This window comes from Eublepharis macularius, chromosome 7 (genome assembly GCF_028583425.1).
Source record: "Eublepharis macularius isolate TG4126 chromosome 7, MPM_Emac_v1.0, whole genome shotgun sequence".
NCBI lineage: Eukaryota > Metazoa > Chordata > Lepidosauria > Squamata > Eublepharidae > Eublepharis > Eublepharis macularius.
This window is the reverse complement of record NC_072796.1, coordinates 48,030,485-48,047,059: the sequence shown is the minus strand read 5'-3', so window position 1 is coordinate 48,047,059 and position 16,575 is coordinate 48,030,485.

Below are 16,575 nucleotides of genomic sequence, written 5' to 3'. Positions count from 1 at the left end.
TGCCAACAATGTCCTTCTGCTCTGTACATTGGACAAACCAGCCAACCTCTACGCAAAAGAATAAATGGACACAAATCTGACATTAGAAATGGAAACGTCCAAAAACCAGTGGGAGAACACTTCAATCTACCAGGATATTCCACCAAAGACTTAAAGGTCGCTGTGGTTCAACAGAAACCCTTCAAAAACAAAATCCAACGGGAGGCTGCTGAATTGGAATTCATATGCAAATTTGACTCTGTCAAGCTGGGACTGAATAGAGACTATGAATGGTTATCACATTATTACAGGTAACAGATTCCCTTTACAGAGGCGTGGTCTGGAGGAGCCCAGTGACGCCTGGTGTGGGCTTTCGGGGACCACAGTTCTCTTTGTCAGATGCAGCTGGCAGGGAGAGCTGTGGTCATCGAAGGCTTATACTACATAGGAATTGGATACTTTCACTGCTACAAACTAATACGGCAAACTGACTGCACACCAAAAGGATATGTTTACATTTCCAAGCAAAGGAATGTTTTGACTGCCTCCACGCTAATTGCATTCTGTCTCCTTGTGATATATGTCCCCTTCTTTCTCCCCTCTCTCCCCTCCTCTTCTGTATTTGACCAGTTCGGATCATGCATCTGACGAAGAGAACTTGATTCTCGAAAGCTTATGCTACAATAAAATTGGTTAGTCTTAAAGGTGCTACTGGACTCTTTTTGATTTTGCTACTACAGACTAACACGGCTAACTCCTCTGGATTTACAACAGTTCCTGGTGATTCAGGAACTGGCACTGATACATGTTCAGGAGAAGATGAAACCTTGACTGCTGGGATCCAAAGTCTTGGAACCCTAACTATACACAAAATGTTATCAGAAATAAAATGGCAGCCTGAAGGCATTTGCTAACTTTTGACCCCGGTGACATTTGTTGTCCCAAACTCCTCTCTGAATGACGGCAGATGCAATCGTACATGGGTTTAAGTAGTTTATTTAAGTGGCTGATCTAAAGCACAAGCTTATTAACATATTATTTAATACACTAGACAGTTCAGCATTTACTGGTGTTTGGGCAACTCCACCTTGGATCCAAATGTGGCCAGTGATTTTGCTGGCCTTGTTTATCTGTGCCTGAACATGATCTGTCCTGAGAGGTGCCTGCCAAGCCTCATCTTTCCTCTTCAACGTGCCCCACACATGAATGTTTATATGATGCTGATAAGCCTCAGTCCACCAATACAATGAATGATAACTGTTTGCAAGAACAGCCCTTCATTATATGATGTCTCAGGGAGTTTGCCAATTTATCTTACCTATCATGAGCAACCCACTCTATTCCTGCCATCATTAGGTATCTGTTTCTCTATTTAGAATATTTCTGTGCCATCTCTTCAGAGTCTTGCTCAATGTGGCTTACAATTAAAAGCCATTGAAACACAAGCCCTTGGAGATACGTAGCATAAAAACTATCCATAAAACAGAAGCAGACCATTAAAAGCTGATAAGACAAAAACTCCAATTAAAAGTCTGGGTAAAAAGATGTGTTTTGTCCTTTGCCTAAAAGAAAATAAAGTAGGTGCCAGGTGAGCCTCAAAAGGGAGGCCATTTCAAAGATGAGATTCCACCAGAGATAATGCCCTGTCTCTAATTGTCATCCACTGCACCTCTTAAAATGGGGCACAGAAACTAGGGCTTGGCAGGCAGATATTAACTGGTAAAACTATTTGTACCACCTCCTAGGAAAAACATGATACAGGTGAAAAACATCCCTGGAAAGATAATCATAAAAGACTCAAGTCTGCTTGACCCTGAGGAGAGCAGTTTTTCCTACATTGCATCATGGGAGGGTAGGTGGGTCAGCTTCCAAACTGCCCTTCCCATTGGCTAAGAAGTCCAATGTCCCACCAACAGATAACTATAAATCATATCAAAACAAGAGGTATACTGTGCAGATCACAATTGCATCCTAATTAAATGCCAAACTGTTTCAAGCAGAAAATGTATTAAATATAAAGCATACAGACACAAAAATATGCTAAAATAAAACACATTTCAACCAAAAGGTCTCCACTAATAATATCAGCGTACTTCACCAACAGAATTTAAAAACATCATCATCAAACATCAAAAATGTTATTGTTTTAGTACAGTAAGATGTGCATATTATACTTTCTGTTCTGAGATTATTTAAGGATTGCAATCAGTTGATAATTTCCTTATTTTCAGTTGCTTATAATCCATTTGGACTGTTCCTCACCTTTAGCGTCATTTTTTGGAGTCTGTGTCATCACATTCATGAAGTATTGTATTCAATAGGTAGATAGATATTTCCAAAGCTACAAAAATAAAGGGGAGCTATAACCAATACAGTCCAGAAGGCCCAGTTTACCAGGATGTAGGTGGTTTATGTCATGTTGCTGATGGGTATTCAAGTCAGTACTTGCTGTAGACTAAGAATAAGCGACCCCCCCCCCCCGATATATATTTGCTGAACAGCAAGCATAAGAGATCATTTTGCTTAGCACACAGGGCCAATTTTCATCCAAGCAACTGAGGAAAGCCCTTGAGGTGCTGGTCACACCACCAGCGGTATCAGTATGAGAGAAAGGGACAGGCATGGCTTATCCCTGTTATTGCCTCCCAGACCCATACAGCTGTCAGTAAGTCCAAAGCAAGTCTCTGTCAGCCAGGCAGTGTTGCTGAACCTTGGCTTGCTCCCAGAAAATCTGGTCAAGAACAGCCCCCTTTTTCAGCACCAAGCCCCCAAATCTTCCTTACCACTGTTCTTGAGTCTGATTCTGTGCTTTCATGGTTGCCTCATGCAGATCCCAAGAGAATACCCAGATCTTGAGCAGTATAGGAGAGAATTTCACTGGCTGCATTTTTTCCCTGTTCCACTGGTGGGGAAAGCTGGCAAAATATTCTCTTCTTTGTACCCTTGATGTACAGGATTCCTAACAGGATCTGGTCCTGTTAATTCTAGATGCCCTATATGGAGGAAGATGACAATATGCTTTCAGAAGCAATTTTAAACACATTTGGAGACACAGATACTTTTTTCGAATTTTCTTTCATAGGCAATGGCTCCCAGATTCACCTGGGAAGGCCGGATTGCTGGCGATGCAGGGGAGGTGAGCGGGGAGATGGCATGGTGGCGCCATGTTGCAGATGAGTGGGGGAGTGACCAGGGGCCTGGGGAGGCATGCCCAGGCACACTGGTGCAGGCCTCTGGTCTGAGAGGCTGGCCCCCGCCCCTCTGCATTTGGCTTATGGCGGGTTTCATCCAGGATCCTCCTCTCTGGAAAGTATGTCCTTGTTATTGATCTGGTTCGCCCTCTCCCCATTTCCTGGGGGAGGTGGTTGCTGGCTGGATGGCCTGGGGTTTCCCAGCCATGGATGAGTGGATTTGTACAGCCAGTGGCACCGAACAGCATTGATGGAGCACAATCTCCCCTCTGATTCTCTCTTTTTTAGCTGCAGGTGTGGCGCTGGTGCTGGTGTGGCCTTACTGGAAGGAGTTGGAGGCTGACAAGTCTGGTGGTGGCAAGTTGGCCAGGACCTGGAAGAGTGTGCTGGCTCACTGGATCCTAGCAGTGGCCATGTGGGCATCCTGCAGTTCTTCAGGACCAAAGGGGAACTGTTGAGTGAACTGTTGAGTGAAGAGGAGCATCTTAAGGCTTACAGATTCTTTATTTCCAGCTGTTTGGAAGATGCTTCCTACAGGATGTCGCATTAAGAGGGAAATCATATGAACTTGAGCTTAGCTTTTTGCTGAGGACTGAAAGAAAGAACTGTATGTATCAAATCTTCCCATAGAGAACGTCTTCATTAGAATTCCATGCAGGCAAACAAGGGGACCAGCACAGTTTAAATGGAGGTGAGTCAATCCACTTTCAAATTAATACCTGTTTTCTTGACAACACATTAAAAAATTAAGTATAATTCCAAAGCCTCAGGCTACTTGCATTTTTATAGCTCATTCTCCCTTGAAATAGCACTGCGTGGTGTCTGTCAAAAAGCCAGTCATAATAGCTGCAGGCTACTTTCCAAAAATAAAACAGCAGTCTGAACCTGTCAGCAGTACAGTAATGCCATGTTCTGCACACCCTCTTCCAATGCTCCAGCATTCAGTCAATGAAGATCAGGGCTCTTATACCAGCGGAAACCTGAGTAAAATCCAATGCTAGAAGCAGTGTCCTATTGTGGAGAAAGTCACAGCTTGAATCAGAACACAGAATCTGGCCTCATGATTCTGAAAGAGGTCAGGATGGACATGGGTGGGGTCAACTAGCAACATTCAGTGTCAACACACAAACTGATTTTGAAGCTCAGGTTTTATTTCCAGATGGGTTTATGTCACAAACCTAGTGACTATCAACAGCAGACAAATTCATTCATCATTGATTTATTTCTGAGTATAACCACCAAGTCCTTGTGCAAAGTTTTACATTATAGTGGGAGGATCCTATCCCTATACTATCACTCCACTAAGCAAAGCTGGAAGCCTCCAAGTTAATTGGCTCTTCTTCCACTTAACTTGGAGGCTTCTGAGGCTAGAGGAGGGCTCCTGAGAAGAAGATATGCCACTGATATTGCAATGGTTTAACTTTACTACAAAAGTCATATATTCCGAAGCAAAAGTTTAGGATCAGGGTACAAGTCTAGGACCCCACATGGGGGTGTATACTTTACTGGGGCCTGAAGGTTCAGAGGGCCTTGTTCAGGTGGAGATCCCTATTACCAGTAGATCTCATTTCCTTGTATGTGTGTATCTATTGTCCTGATCTTGTGAGATTTGCTGAAGCCAATCAGAAACAGTGATAGAGCAGCAATCTCAAGCAACAGACTGAACTGCTGGACTTCCTGGCTCTATCACATCAAGAACCACCAGTCCCAGAGTTCCTTTTGTATAGGCAAGACGAAGGGTGGGAAGGGCAAAGCAAAGCACCGTAAGACTGTGGGAGCAAGTGCTGCTGCTGCTTCTTGTAAGATCTGCAGGGCCAAAAAAATATATGAGTAATAGGGTTGCCAAGTGTCCCAAGGGCCAGATTGATTGGGCAGGGGGCAGGGGGGTACTTACCTCCCACGCTCACCTGTCACACCAGAAAATGACAACATTTCCCAGAACAATGGAGGAGCTGTGAGGCTTCCAAACAGGCTATTTTTTACTGAACTGGGTTTCAGCATGACCCACAGCTCCCTCATCATGCTGGAAAACAGAGGCCCAACTCTGTATTTTGTGAGTCACACTTGGTCAAAAGGATCAAAATGTCACATTTTAATCCTAAATAGTTAGGAGTCCAAGGATCAGACCACTGAGAGTCTTTTCAAATCAGTTCTATGTACAATTACTTGGGAGTAGAAAAGGGCATGAACTGGGAAAAAACGAACTGTGTGGTTCATGGTTCATTGCATTTCACAAAGCATGAACCACGAATGTTCATGAACCTGCCCTGGTTTGCAAACCGGTTCATTTGGTTCGTGAAAATGTCACATCCAGGTCAACAAATCATCACTTCCGGGTCAGCAGAAGGCCACTTCCGGGTCAGCAGAAGGTTTGCAGGAAGTCCATCCCCTGTTGCCAAGGAAACTGATTGATCGGCGTCTGGCTGTCTACAGCAACAAACCAAAAAATGAACCAAACGAACCAGCCTAAAGTTCATGGTGATTTGTCAGAAATGGGCTCTGATGAACCACCAGTTCGTAAACCACGAACCAGCCTAGTTCGTCACGAACTTTGGTTTGTATTTCAGTTCATGCCCATCTCTACTTGAGAGTAATCACAATGAACACAGAAGAAGGAACTTCTGAAAATGCAGAGGATCATGTTATGCTTTTCTGATTATAATGATAAATAACAAAAGAAGTGTGCAGTTTATACACTTAAATATTCTATTAGCATTTAATATTAGCTTGTATCTCTTGTTTTGCCATCTACCCTAGAGGAACTACAACTCTGTCATTCTACATAGAAATGCAAAAGGAAGTACTTCTTTATGTAACACATAGTTAACTTGTAGGACTCATTGCTACAGGATGTGTTGATAGCCACCAATGTGGAAGGCATCTCAGGGGAAGTGGACATATTCATGGAAGATGGGGCTGTCAATGGCTATTAGTCATGATCAATATCTACTAACTCCAGTACCAGAGGTGATACATCTCTTTATATTAGTTGCTGCGGAATATGTGCAAGAGGGTGCTGTTGCAGTCATTATGTTTGTAAGCTTCCTAGAGGCAGCTGGTTGTCCATTGTGTGAACAGAATGCTCTACTGGATGGGACTTTGGTCTGTGTATTATGTAGGCATCCATTTAATATGATAGGTGCTGGTCCCACTGAGAAGCGATGGTACCACTGTAACCTCAGCCAATCATTAAAAAAAAAACCTTTCATCAACAAATGCTTAATTTGTTTAATTCCCAACTAACTTTCCACTGAACAGTGTTTTTGCCCAGAGATATATTCCTCTAATTCACTTTTTATAGTGGAACCAAATTGCTCCATCACACAGGCACATTTGAAAGTCTTGCATGAGTCTCATTTTTGCTATGTCTGTTTCGTTATCTGATAATATGAATTCACTGTGGGGGGAAATGTAGTCACCACAACAGAATATTGGTCTCTAAATAAGCTATGCTACAGACACCAAAGTTGTTTTTCTGGTCCATCATTTTGATTTATCCAGTCTCACACACAAGACTGAAAGTGAAACGTGAAATTTCCATCTTTATACTGCTGACTAGAAATATATATTTCCAATCTGTTTTCTTTCTCTGCTTCCAGTTCCAACATTATATGCCACAGCCCTGAAGAATCATTCTTGTGAATACACGTACATTATGTACGTCTTTTCACTTCCTCTTCTCTTGAGTCCTTGTTTTGTTTATCCTTCTTTTTCATTACTTATACTGAAGGGCCATTTGGAACAGGTGTTCTGGTTGCTGTTAAATGGATGGATGGATGGATGGATGGATGGATGGATGGATACACAGAGATGGGACAAAAGATGATGGTCTTCTTCACATGTTTTTAGCAATGTATTCTATACAGGGCCAATCCACACAATATAAAGTCCATGTGTTCCTCATGTAGACTTTGAGCAGATGTGGCCTGAGAGTTCCTAGGAGGGAAGTTAATTCCCAGACAGGCACTCATCTCATGGTCGCATACTCTCAGCCAAGCCATTGCTATTATAAGATGTTCCCTTTTCCAGTACAGTGTTCTCTTTGCCTCCCACATTATCTTTCTGGAAGTAAAGTGACTATAAATAGAAATGTGATTAGGAAAGGAGGCATGCTGTCCCTTAAGTACACTGTAGCAAAAACTAGTCATGTCCAATAATAATAAATGGACAAACTGACATTCAAATAGCCATAAAATGCCCTGGTTTGTCCTGAAGAGGGTCAGACTCTGTCAATGGCATTTCTCTTAATAATGCCTTCAGTCTGAGATGTTCAGGTAACTATTGCACATACAACACAATCCTATGGACAGTTACTCCAGTCTAAGCCTATTGAAGTCAATGGGATTAGACTGGAGTAACTCTCCATAGGATTGCACTGATAAAGAGGCATGTTTGATAGCTAACCCCAAGTTATGAAATGCAGAGCCTTTAGAGACTACTCCAAACTTGAAGATGTATCAAAAGGATTGTTAAGATCCAGATTTAAGTGAGTGGTGGGTTTCTGGGTGTTTGAAAGTTTTGGACTATTTACATGCAATCTGGATATACCTTAAAGAAACTAATTCCTGTATCACGAAGTGCCCCAGCTCAGTTTTGTTTGGAATCCACTCTGTCTCTGCTTCTATTGGATTTTTTTCAAAAAAATCTTACATGAATTCTAAGGAAATTTAAGGAGCATAACCTCTGGGTGAAAGAGGGAATGATGCCCTCATTCCCCTCCTCTCATCCATCTACCATCTCTTTTTTTAAATGCCATAATCACACTTCCATAATTCTGTAGTTGTGAGATCACTATGAAAATGTGCCCAGATATGAATGTGAGAGCTGCTGTAGCATAGTGGTTAAATGGTGGAGCTGCAAATCGGCACTCTGCTAGTTTGACTCTCACCACTGCCATGAACTCTGCAAGTAGCATTGGATAAGCTGCTCCGATCAACCCCAGCTCCCCAGCTGTATTGTGGGAATAATGATAACGTTGATTTTGTTTACTGCTCAGAGTGTGGCACTTATCTGTCCACCAGGGTGATATATAAGCACACTGCTGCTGTATAATGTGCAAGTGTGATATATCACACTAGAGAATCTATATGAAATATACTTTAATGTGATTTCAATTTTAATATCATGTTAAACATTTACTGGTATCTTGTAAAGAATCTTACTGAATCCTGAATGTACTTTCCTAGAGATCTCTGGATTATGAAAATGTAACCCAAGTGACCTCAAAAATTAATTTCCCACATTGACTTGCCAGACAAGGGTGTGAGGGGGATATTCCAAACTCCTGGACCTGCTTTTCCAAGGATCAGAGGAGTGCATGCATACCCTTGGCTGGATCCACCCATTCCCTTGGTTCCTTATAATTGTAGGGAGCTCAGAGGAAGGCTCTCTATTTTGGGAAAGCAATGCCTTCTTGAGAGTCATCCATTACTACTGATTTTAGGAAAAGCTGTAAAAATGTCTTTGTTTAGGCCACTTGAATACTTTTGTAAAAATTTTCTATGTTTGTAAGGTATTGTTTTAAAGAGCCACATGGCGCAGAGTGGTAAGCTGCAATACTGCAGCCCAAGCTGGGTTCAGGTAGCCGGCTCAAGGTTGACTCAGCCTTCCATCCTTTCAAGGTCGGTAAAATGAGTACCCAGTTTCCTGGGAGTGAAGTGTAGATGACTGGGGAAGGCAATGGCAAACCACCCCATAGCAAAAAAAGTCTGCTAAGAAAAGGTCGTGATGCAACATCCCCCTATGGGTCAGTAATGACTCAGTGCTTGCACTACCTTTACTTTTACCCTTAAGGTATTGTTTTAATTTATTTTGAACTGTTCATTGTAAGTGGCTTTGAGTGTATTTTTGAATAGATGGAACAACAATTTTATAAATAACTAAAAACATTCTCACGTTCCTTAGACATTACCCTCTTGAAAGGTTGGCCTACCCACACCGTTGAGAAATTTGGGGGATCTTATTGAAGTTCTTTAATTTTCTAAATTCCTCTGGAGAGGGAGAAAGACCCTTTCCAAAATTTGAATGTCATTGGAGGCAGAATCACCTTTTGCTTCTTCCCAGAGGTCTTGCCCTGAACTATACAGCCAGCTCAAAGGAGCTTCCCCATGCAGCCTCTTTGATCAGTAGGGTCTCACAAAGAGAACCATCACACACAAACACACACACACACACAGAGGCAGGTATAACAAGAAGGGAGGGTCTGAAAATATTTTAAAAAGAGAGAGATACTTTCTAGGTAGCCTTGACCTCCAAGACAACATGTTGCATGCCCTGGAAGTAACACTAACAGTAAAATTGATTTCAATGGGCTTAGACTGGAGTAACTCTGCTTAGGATTGCACCGTAAATGTACAATATAGAAGGCAAACAATTAAGCAAGCTTTAACATTTTTAAAACATTTTATAAGAAAGTGCAAAGTGCAAAAAGTGCTGAATATCAATAGATGCAATAAATACAAATATTTACAAGAGTACAAAATAGTATCCTAAATTCCTAAATACAATAAATATCTTGTGCCCCTATGAATTTTGCACCCAGGGCAACCACTCCTCTGCCCCCCCCCCCCCACTACGCCACTGACTTTGAGGCCATTATCTGAGGCCAAGATCATGAGATCTTGTGGACAAAGATTGCCTCATGTAAGCAGGTTCATGGTGATCCTATGAAATTCTTCTGGGTAAGAGAGTGAAAAAGAGAGATCTGGCTTACATGTGAATGTATTTAGTGATCAGTATCAAGAATGACAATTCATTTGGCATTTACTTTCAACTTGAAATCATCTAAACTTTCTAATATTTTGGGATTTTATAAAAGAAGAGTATTTCACACAAGGCCTTGAGCCTGTACAGTTTGCCACTCAGGGATCTGATTTCATTAGTAACCCCCTCAGTTAATTACTGGGATAAAAAAAGTCACAATTTCATATTCTGGATCTGATAGTCTCTGTAGATTACTGAACTTCAGAAGTATTCTGTGCCATGTAAGTTATGGACCTCAAGGTGACCTTTGCTTATGTAAGTGTTGACTAAAAGTCTAATGAAAACTGTCTAATTAAAACAAAACCCCAATGGGTCATATAATAATACAAGTCGCAATTCACACACAAAATCTCACAAATTAAAATAATAAATTGCAAAAGAGCAAACCACTGTCTGTTTCAAATTAAGCTTCAATAGTATCTGTCTTTCTATTTCCATATTACTCTTATATGTAATATGAATATATATGCCCATTTCTGTGCAAAATACGTTTCAGTTTTTCAGTGCCTGTAGTCTTATCAGTTCACTGGATTGTCTTGCATAATACATATGCAGAAAGCTCACACTGATATCTTCTTGTGACCCCACAAAAGCTGGTGCTGGGGATCAGGGAAATTTCATGGACAAAATGCTACATGGGCAAAATGCTCAAGTGAAGAGGATGAATCAGATGAATTAACCTCCGGCTCCTTCTTCCACCAGTGCCACCTCAGTGTTAAGTTCCACTGGCGAAAGAGGAAGATTAGGGAGATGCCCTTCTGATTTTTCTCTGTAATCCCCTCCTCGATGCCTCATGGCATTTTCTTTACAAGGCTTTCCCTGTTCCCAGCATCTGCTTTTCAGCACTTAGAAAAAGAGAAAATGACAGAGTGGCTTGAAAGAGCTTGGTCAGCTTTGGTTTGGTCATACTTTAAAATAGAAGTTAAAAATGAATGAGATGACAAGTTCATAAGAAAAATTGATTGCATTTATTAGCTATTGGAATAAAAAAAAATCAGAATAACATGCAACCATTTGTTTTACTGGTTATGCAAAAGGTTGTATATGGAGGGGGAAAAATTGATAGAATTGAGATACAAATTATTTTATGGAACACAGGGACATAACGTTATTGTTCTTTATTTGCATTTATCATTCTGATTATTTGTATTGTTTTGTGTTTATAATTAAAAAATCAAAAAAGAAAAAAGTGACAAAAATCCACTCTCGTCCCACCTTGGTGCTTGCAAATTGCAGAATTCGGCCATCTAGTTTAAGTTTCTATATTGATCTTGCAGGTGTGATGAGTATGTTAGAGATCTTATTTTTGAGAAGAGTTAAGTTGCTGCTGAGAGTAGTTTATGGATTTTGCAGTTAATTTTCTTTTAACGTGCATGTTGCAACTGATATTACACTGTGCACCAAAAGGTTTCTGTTCAATACATTTGCCTGTTGTTTCAGCACTGGGGTCATTACTGAAGCCTGACAACAATCCTTGTCTTATACAAAATTTACTAGGGATGTACACTCATTAAAAAACTAAATTTCATTCATTAAAAAACTAAATTTAAAAAGCCATTTTCATTATTTCTAGTATTATATTGCATCTAATTTCTAAAGAACAACAAGTAATGTCCATAGTAACTTCTTGTGCCTGTTCTCCTTATTTTCACAACTGACTGATTAGATGAGTGAGCAGAAGACAGTGAGAAAGAGAGGGGAAGGAGAAATTAAAACTCCAGATGATATCATTTTATTTATTTATTTCAACTTTCTATTCTGCCCTCCCCATGAGCGGGCTTAGGGAGGATAACAACATATTAAAATACAATAAAAATTCATCTACATTAAAACAACAGTGTATTGATACACATTTAAAACAGGATGGTGGACAGCCTTCACAGGGAGGGTTAAGAATTTATACACCCCTTTTTTCAGGCCGGCGGAGGCCCAGCCTCAGCCATATGCCTGGCGGAACAACTCTGTCTTGCAGACCTGGCGAAAGGATAGTAGGTCCTGCCGAGCCCTAATGACAGGCACTTAATCCAACCAGAAAAATTAGCAGAAGTTCCTGCAGATGCAGACAGTGGTAATAAATCTGTTTACCCAGAATTGTCCCTACCATTATGTTCTTTCAGTGACTTAAGGGAAGAGCTTTGATCTAGATTCAGTGTAAGTCAGTATTACCATTTGTCTACTCATATAACTCTTTCATTGTGACTGCACTTACTTGTTTCTAGCGCTAAGCAATTGATTACTGCTGGACGGTGAAACAAGTATTAAGTTTTATGTTGCCAGATATAAGCCTCTATGCCTGTTCTGTCATGCGAGCTTTATTTGCCGTTCTTGCCAAATTTCCTTGCCTATAATGATCAAAACTGAAATGCTAATAATATGAAAAATGAACATTATGATATTTTATTTACTGAGAGGAACTTCCAATGGAATGTTTCCTTTATTCATAATGGATATGTCAACACAACATCTTAAAGCCTTTGCATCCATATATGCGATGATGAAGCTGGTGCTCTGGGCAATGAATAGACCACACAATGACTTTTGGGTGAAACAGGCTACAACTTTCTTGATTACAGCCATTGGAGCATTGTAAAAGCATAGGGTATTGGATCTACTGTATCGAATGACCCCTTACCACTTGATGGACACTTCCACAGCATGCCTGCTGGGCGCTGCAGGATAGCAGGAGTGTACAACTGTCCTAGCAAAGCCCAGGAAGTCCCTGCCACCCAGGGTGAAGCCTGCAATAGCTAGCCCAGGCACATACACTTCAGCTTCCTCGAGATCCCTTCCCCCGAGGGGACCCCAAAAGGGGAGGGAGAGCCATCCCATCAAGATGACTCACCATAATGGAACTGGCCCAATGCCTCAAAACCACCATAAAGCTCTGAAAAGCAACCCCCAGCTGCAACTGACACTGAGGGAGGGAGAGAAGGACAACTGTCCATCATGTCCATTGCCCAACAGTGGAACAGCAGTGCTGACCACAAGTGGCTGCTGGATAGGAGCCAGGTACTCCTGCACTATGCCCAGCAGACCCCCTGCAACCGAATGTGTCATTTGCCCTCTGCCCCAGGCTGGCATCCCAGCTGCAACTTGCCCGCTGGGGTCTGCAACCCTCTTTTCCAACTTTACCACTAAGGAGAGTGAATTATGTATGTCCTTTTATAGATAATCTAGATCTTGAGGAAAGATCCCGGAGACTTCCTGTTTGGGATCCATGGAGGTCTAACGCAGCTCCACTTGCGGAGCTGACCGGACTGCCGTTTTAACCGGCCGGCGGGGTGAAAATAGCCCGCGGCCGACTGCTCTCAGGCGGGGAGCAGGCAAAGAACGCTCAAGACCCTAGGGTGAGCTAGATCTCGGACGAGGGGGGGCTTTACACAACGAGTCTCCCCCCGATCCTTGAGGTCCCACCTTGCGACGGGTCGGCTATAATCTCTGCGGCAGTTTTGGGGCCAATTCGGCTGGCATAAGACCTACATACCCAAGCATCAATTGGGGGAAGAAGCTGAGAGGAGAACTTAAAATCGAAGCAGCGATTACAACCCGAGAAAAGTGAAGAGAAGGTAAAGATCATTATCTTCTGAGACGGGACAGATTGATAAAAACAGAGAGGAAAAAAAGTAGATTTTTAAACTGCAACAGACTAGTGAAAAGGAGGGGAAGACTCGGCAGGAATTGAATTTAAAAAGAGACTAAGTTTAAAGAAGTTATTAAAGAAATGGGACTATTGTTTTGAATACCTGTGGCTTTGGAGCTGTGAGAAAAAGACACCATCGCGAGATCTGCTGTGGGAAGACGGGAGACAGGAAGTGCGTAATAACAATAGAGTGGCTGGAGAGAAGCGGCCCTTGCTGGAGGGCAGGAAGTAGGGAATCGCCATTTTTGAAAGGGGAAGGGTCGCGGCTTCAGCGGAAGAGGAAGTAGGCCATCTTGGATTACAAAATCATAGAGAAACCATAGAGAAAAGACGCCCGACATTTTGGACTCTTTAAAATTTAATTTCTATAAGAAGACCGGGACATTTAAAATAGAAAAACGTTAAATTTTACGCCACGGAGTTAAGGAAGAGAGCGGATTCGTGGGAGCGAGCTAAAGCAAGCCCCACGATGTCAAAAAAAGAGTGGCAATCGGCAATAGAAAACCTGGATAAAAACCTGGACAAAAAACTTTTAGATATGATTAAAGAACTTAAGGATACGAAATTGGAGCTGATAAAAGAGGTTAAAGAGGTTACACAGACAGTAAAATCGGAGCTGTCAGAAGTGAAAAAAGGTATGGAAACAATACGAAGTGAATTACAAGGAACGCAGCAGAGAGTTAAAACAGTAGAAGACGCGATGGAGAATTTAGCAGACATGCAACAAACAGAGATGAGATTGGTGAAGGGGAGAATGTCAGTTGCAGAAACTAAACATATGGAGAAGCAGCTACGTTTTCGTGGCTTGCCAGAAGTGGAAGGAAAGTCAGCGCAAGAACAGATGACTGAGGTGTTGGCTGAGTACCTGGGGAAGGAGGAGGAGGAAGTTGTGGCTATCCTAGATGTGGCATACCGTGTGAATTCGAGAATAGCAACCCAGAGGAAACTACCAAGAGATGTGATTGTGCAGTTTACAACACGAAATATGAAAGAGAGGATTGTGACAAAACAGTTTCAAGATCCATTGGAGATTGATGGCAAGACGATTATTATAATGAAGGAACTGCCCAGATCAGTGTTACTGGACCGGAAAAAATATAAAGTGCTAATTCAGATTTTGAAGGACATGAAAATCAGGTACAGATGGGAGTTACCGGAAGGAGTGTCCTTTGAGTTTGGAGGGGCCAAAAAACGCATCAGATCTGAGCGAGAGATGGAGCGATTTATTAAGGACAATGAAAAAGACTTACCAACAAGATCATGAGTATGGAGTGTAAAGTATTATCTTGGAATGTAAATGGACTAAACTCACCGAATAAGAGGAAAAATACTTTTCACTGGCTACTAAAACAAAAATGTGACATTGTTTGTTTGCAAGAGACCCATATCAGAAAGCAGGATGTAAAATATTTAAAATCTGGAAAATTGGGCAAAGAATATGTAGCGGCCTCCAACAAGAAAAAAAGAGGAGTGGTGTTGTACATAAAAGAGGAGCTACAGCCAAAATTTGTTATGAGAGATGTGGAAGCTAGATTTGTAGCAGTGGAATGTATTTGGAATTTAAAGAGAGTGTTGGTAGTCGGACTTTATGCACCTAACGGTGCAAAAGAAAGCTTCTTTGAGGATTTAAGGAAGCATTTAGACGATCTTGCATACGACCAGATAATTCTTGCTGGAGACTTCAATGGAGTGACAGACTTGGAATTAGACAAAAAGACTACAACGGCACAAAAGAAAAGAGGACTATTACCAAAGCTTTTTTTTGAGTTGATTCAACAAGAGACTCTTGAAGATGTATGGAGGAGAGAATATCCTAAAAGCAGACAGTTTACTTTTTATTCTGCAAGGCATTCTACATTATCAAGAATTGATATGATCTGGGCCTCAAAAGACTTAGCATTATGGACTAAGGAGGTAGAAATAATGCCTATGGTAGGCTCAGATCACAACCCAATTATGTGGAAATTTGGAAAAAAGAGAAAAAGGAAAGCATGGAGAATAAATGAGGACTTGTTACAGGAAAGAGAGAATATGGAAATACTGAGAAGAGAGACAAAGTTTTTTATACAATACAACGTGAATAAAGAAGTACCAACCAATAAAGTTTGGGATGCTTACAAGGCGGTTATAAGGGGCATACTAATGGACTTAAATGGTAGAGCAAGAAAGAAGAAAGAGGAGAAAAGACAAGAGATTGAGGAGAAAATAAAAGCCAAAGAAATACAGCTAAAAAAGAGACCAGGGAAAAAGAAGGTATATCAGGAAATTAAAATACTTCAAGAACAGCTAACAGCAATGAGCAATAAAGAATTGGAGTGGAATCTCAAAAGACTGAATCAAAAAGCGTTTGAGGGTGCTAATAAACCTGGGAAGTACCTGGCATGGCAATTGAAGAAGAAAAGGGAAAAGAAGATAATAAATAAAATTTGCGAAGATAACAAAACGTATTTGGAGCAGGCTACCATTAGTAGAGCCTTTTATAAATTTTACGCTAAGCTGTATAATAAAAAAGAAGTAAACAAAGAATCAATAGCGTCATATTTGGAGAAAACCAAACTTCCAGAAATCTCGGAAGCTTGGAGAAATAAGTTGAATAGTGAAGTAACTGACGAGGAAATAAGTAAGGCAATACAATCTGCAAATCTAGGAAAGGCGCCAGGGCCAGATGGACTTACGGCTAAATTCTATAAGACAATGGCTAATGAACTGGCACCATTCCTAAAAGAGGTGATGAATGGGGTTTTAAGGGATCAAAGGATTCCAGAAACTTGGAGTGAAGCGAATATATCATTGATCACAAAAGAGGGCCAAGACCTGACTAATGTGAAAAATTATAGACCTATATCGCTACTCAACAATGACTATAAAATTTTTGCGAAGATATTGGCGGAGAGATTGAAGGGGTGGCTCTCGGAAGTCATAGAGGAGGAACAAGCAGGCTTTTTGCCAGACAGACAAATAAGAGACAACTTAAGGACAGTGATCAATGCTATTGAATATTAT